We start from the raw sequence: 6,000 nt of genomic DNA on the forward strand, positions 1-6,000 counted from the left end.
GTGCAAAATAAGACATCTGTCTACTTTGTCTGTCTGTCTGTCTGACCACGGGGAGTGGAATGTAAACATCGCGGTTAAAGACTTAGCAAAGGGGCTGTGTGATTACCGAGGCAAGCGGCAGCACGATCGCTGCGCTCCGTAAAAAAGTGAAAATTTTTCCTTTCCTCTTGGTGATTATCAATTAAATTTCTTTGAAAAATGTTTATTTTTCACCTACAAAACCTATATCATTCCAATGAATTTCGGCTCCGATGTTGACGAGAATAAAACAGCGGACAATGTAAAGATATACTCCAAAAGCCTGGAATTTTAAGATAAGTACTTTTCTTTCATCTCAACTAAATCAAATTTCTATAAGTAAGTGCCTTTAAATCAATAAATCTTAATTTTTCATCAGTTTAAAGCATTAAAAAATACTTGAAATTGCCACTGCTTGTGGCTTCCTTTGTGTATCAACTCCAAACAGACGCCAGCGTTATCAGTTCACGTCTGTCAACACTTACAAAGCCCTTAAGGAATTTCGTGAGAGGGAAAATTTGGGGATGAGAGGGATAATTTGGGCATCCCACTATTTCCCTCTCGGATCTTCTGGATTCTCTTTTCTTTCTAGATCGCTTGAATATAGTTTCGCCTTTAAATAATATTATACCTCACCGATTTTTTCTCATACTGTTCTTTGCTATCTCTTAAATGTCCATATGTAAGGGATGGTTTATTCTTCACCGCCTTAAATGAATTTTTAGAACTATGAGCTTATATAAATAACAGTGTGCCTCATTGTGTTATATTAACATTATTTAACTAGTAATAAATTATGATAGTAAAATAATTAATCTTGTAATAGATTATGATAGTTAAATTAATAAATACTGTTTAATTTGTGTTTTTAATACATATACTCAGTAATTTACACACACACACACACATATATATATATATATCAATATATTATTTTATTTATTTATTTATTTATTTGGGTGTATGCGGTTGTGGTCTTGTATTGTATATGGTTCTATGTTGTTAGTTCTGCTGCTTTTTGAAAAATGTATGAAAATGTTGAGAATGAAAGTAGCATAAGTTACTTTGGTTAAATTAATATATACTTTTGTTTGATGACCTTTGTTGATATCTCAGGATGAAAGCGTACATATTACTTTATATTCCATGCTAAATACCTTGATACGAAGCATTTTAACACCGTCAATATTTGTTTTTTCCCCAGTAACACATCTATTCACCATTACCAAACACACTCACTACACAAACACACCTGTGAGACACTATTTATTGTAAAAGAAGACAGTTTCTTCTCCTTTTAACTACACTCATGGACACAATCGTATTTTAGGATATTTTCTACTTCTTTTCCTTTTCTTTTTATAGGCCCCTCCTTGGTTTTCCCCTCTATTATTTTTGGGCCATTTATTTTAAATTTTATTTTGTCCCATCTTTTCTTCCTGGCCTTTTGAACTCGTACAAGACGTACGAAGGTCCATTTTACTCTCCTCAAATACGAAATTGCCCCTCTTTCTATATACCTTTCCTTCGCACCTATGCTTGATTTTTCGCCCATCGGTGCAGAAAGACTTAGCGGGTGCAAAACAAGACATCTGTCTACTTTGTCTGTCTGTCTGTCTGACCACGGGGAGTGGAATGTAAACATCGCGGTTAAAGACTTAGCAAAGGGGCTGTGTGATTACCGAGGCAAGCGGCAGCACGATCGCTGCGCTCCGTAAAAAAGTGAAAATTTTTCCTTTCCTCTTGGTGATTATCAATTAAATTTCTTTGAAAAATGTTTATTTTTCACCTACAAAACCTATATCATTCCAATGAATTTCGGCTCCGATGTTGACGAGAATAACACAGCGGACAATGTAAGGATATACTCCAAAAGCCTGGAATTTTAAGATAAGTACTTTTCTTTCATCTAAACTAAATCAAATTTCTATAAATAAGTGCCTTTAAATCAATAAATCTTAATTTTTCATCAGTTTAAAGCATTAAAAAATACTTGAAATTGCCACTGCTTGTGGCTTCCTTTGTGTATCAACTCCAAACAGACGCCAGCGTTATCAGTTCACGTCTGTCAACACTTACAAAGCCCTTAAGGAATTTCGAGAGAGGGAAAATTTGGGGATGAGAGGGATAATTTGGGCATCGCGCTATTTCCCTCTCGGATCTTCTGGATTCTCTTTTCTTTCTAGATCGCTTGAATATAGTTTCGCCTTTAAATAATGTTATACCTCACCGATTTTTTCTCATACTGTTCTTTGCTATCTGTTAAATATCCATATGTAAGGGATGGTTTATTCTTCACCGCCTTAAATGAATTTTTAGAACTATGAGCTTATATAAATAACAGTGTGCCTCATTGTGTTATATTAACATTATTTAACTAGTAATAAATTATGATAGTTAAATTAATAAATACTGTTTAATTTGTGTTTTTAATACATATACTCAGTTATTTACACACATACACACACATATATATATATTATTTTATTTATTTATTTATTTTTTTGGGTGTATGCGGTTGTGGTCTTGTATTGTATATGGTTCTATGTTGTTAGTCTGCTGCTGCTTTTTGAAAAATGTATGAAAATGTTGAGAATGAAAGTAGCATAAGTTACTTTGGTTAAATTAATATATACTTTTGTTTGATGACCTTTGTTGATATCTCAGGATGCAAGCGTACATATTGCTTTATATTCCATGCTAAATACCTTGATACGAAGCATTTTAACACCGTCAATATTTGTTTTTTCCCCAGTAACACATCTATTCACCATTACCAAACACACTCACTACACAAACACACCTGTGAGACACTATTTATTGTAAATGAAGACAGTTTCTTCTCCTTTTAACTACACTCATGGACACAATCGTATTTTAGGATATTTTCTACTTCTTTTCCTTTTCTTTCTATAGGCCCCCCTTTGTTTTTCCCCTCTATTATTTTTGGGAAATTTATTTTAAATTTTATTTTGTCCCAACTTTTCTTCCTGGCCTCTTGAACTCGTACAAGATGTACGAAGTTCCCTTTTACTCTCCTCAAATACGAAATTGCCCCTCTTTCTATATGCCTTTCCTTCGCACCTATACTTGATTTTTCGCCCATCGGTGCAGAAAGACTTAGCGGGTGCAAAACAAGACATCTGTCTACTTTGTCTGTCTGTCTGTCTGTCTGACCACGGGGAGTGGAATGTAAACATCACGGTTAAAGACTTAGCAAAGGGGCTGTGTGATTACCGAGGCAAGCGGCAGCACGATCGCTGCGCTCCATAAAAAAGTGAAAATTTTTCATTTCCTCTTGGTGATTATCAATTAAATTTCTTTGAAAAATGTTTATTTTTCACCTACAAAACCTATATCATTCCAATGAATTTCGGCTCCGATGTTGACGAGAATAAAACAGCGGACAATGTAAGGATACACTCCAAAAGCCTGGAATTATAAGATAAGTACTTTTCTTTCATCTAAACTAAATCAAATTTCTATAAGTAAGTGCCTTTAAATCAATAAATCTTAATTTTTCATCAGTTTAAAGCATTAAAAAATACTTGAAATTGCCACTGCTTGTGGCTTCCTTTGTGTATCAACTCCAAACAGACGCCAGCGTTATCAGTTCACGCCTGTCAACACTTACAAAGCCCTTAAGGAATTTCGAGAGAGGGAAAATTTGGGGATGAGAGGGATAATTTGGGCATCGCGCTATTTCCCTCTCGGATCTTCTGGATTCTCTTTTCTTTCTAGATCGCTTGAATATAGTTTCGCCTTTAAATAATATTATACCTCACCGATTTTTTCTCATACTGTTCTTTGCTATCTGTTAAATATCCATATGTAAGGGATGGTTTATTCTTCACCGCCTTAAATGAATTTTTAGAACTATGAGCTTATATAAATAACAGTGTGCCTCATTGTGTTATATTAACATTATTTAACTAGTAATAAATTCTGATAGTAAAATATTTAATCTTGTAATAAATTATGATAATTAAATTAATAAATACTGTTTAATTTGTGTTTTTAATACATATACTCAGTAATTTACACACACACACACATATATATATATATATATATATATATATATATTATTTTATTTATTTATTTATTTATTTGGGTGTATGCGGTTGTGGTCTTGTATTGTATATGGTTCTATGTTGTTAGTCTGCTGCTGCTTTTTGAAAAATGTATGAAAATGTTGAGAATGAAAGTAGCAGAAGTTACTTTGGTTAAATTAATATATACTTTTGTTTGATGACCTTTGTTGATATCTCAGGATGAAAGCTTACATATTACTTTATATTCCATGCTAAATACCTTGATACGAAGCATTTTAACACCGTCAATATTTGTTTTTTCCCCAGTAACACATCTATTCACCATTACCAAACACACTCACTACACAAACACACCTGTGAGACACTATTTATTGTAAATGAAGACAGTTTCTTCTCCTTTTAACTACACTCATGGACACAATCGTATTTTAGGATATTTTCTACTTCTTTTCCTTTTCTTTGTATAGGCCCTTTCCCCCCCCTCTATTATTTTTGGGCCATTTATTTTAAATTTTATTTTGTCCCATCTTTTCTTCCTGGCCTTTTAAACTCGTACAAGACGTACGAAGGTCCCTTTTACTCTCCTCAAATACGAAATTGCCCCTCTTTCTATATACCTTTCCTTCGCACCTATGCTTGATTTTTCGCCCATCGGTGCAGAAAGACTTAGCGGGTGCAAAACAAGACATCTGTCTACTTTGTCTGTCTGTCTGTCTGACCACGGGGAGTGGAATGTAAACATCGCGGTTAAAGACTTAGCAAAGGGGCTGTGTGATTACCGAGGCAAGCGGCAGCACAATTGCTGCGCTCCTTAAAAAAGTGAAAATTTTTCCTTTCCTCTTGGTGATTATCAATTAAATTTCTTTGAAAAATGTTTATTTTTCACCTACAAAACCTATATCATTCCAATGAATTTCGGCTCCGATGTTGACGAGAATAAATGTAAGGATATACTCCAAAAGCCTGGAATTTTAAGATAAGTACTTTTCTTTCATCTAAAGTAAATCAAATTTCTATAAATAAGTGCCTTTAAATGAATAAATCTTAATTTTTCATCAGTTTAAAGCATTAAAAAATACTTGAAATTGCCACTGCTTGTGGCTTCCTTTGTGTATCAACTCCAAACAGACGCCAGCGTTATCAGTTCACGTCTGTCAACACTTACAAAGCCCTTAAGGAATTTCGAGAGAGGGAAAATTTGGGGATGAGAGGGATAATTTGGGCATCGCGCTATTTCCCTCTCGGATCTTCTGGATTCTCTTTTCTTTCTAGATCGCTTGAATATAGTTTCGCCTTTAAATAATATTATACCTCACCGATTTTTTCTCATACTGTTCTTTGCTATCTGTTAAATGTCCATATGTAAGGGATGGTTTATTCTTCACCGCCTTAAATGAATTTTTAGAACTATGAGCTTATATAAATAACAGTGTGCCTCCTTGTGTTATATTAACATTATTTAACTAGTAATAAATTATGATAGTAAAATAATTAATCTTGTAATAAATTATGATAGTTAAATTAATAAATACTGTTTAATTTGTGTTTTTAATACATATACTCAGTAATTTACACACACATATATATATATATATATATATATATTTATTTATTTATTTATTTATTTTTTTGGGTATATGCGGTTGTGGTCTTGTATTGTATATGGTTCTATGTTGTTAGTCTGCTGCTGCTTTTTGAAAAATGTATGAAAATGTTGAGAATGAAAGTAGCATAAGTTACTTTGGTTAAATTAATATATACTTTTGTTTGATGACCTTTGTTGATATCTCAGGATGCAAGCGTACATATTACTTTATATTCCATGCTAAATACCTTGATACGAAGCATTTTAACACCGTCAATATTTGTTTTTCCCCAGTAACAAATCTATTCACCATTACCAAACACACTCACTACACAAACACAC

The sequence above is a fragment of the Stegodyphus dumicola genome, chromosome X2 (assembly GCF_044657685.1).
Source record: "Stegodyphus dumicola isolate Sdum_Otavi_A_Nest chromosome X2, ASM4465768v1".
Taxonomy (NCBI): Eukaryota; Metazoa; Arthropoda; class Arachnida; order Araneae; family Eresidae; genus Stegodyphus; species Stegodyphus dumicola.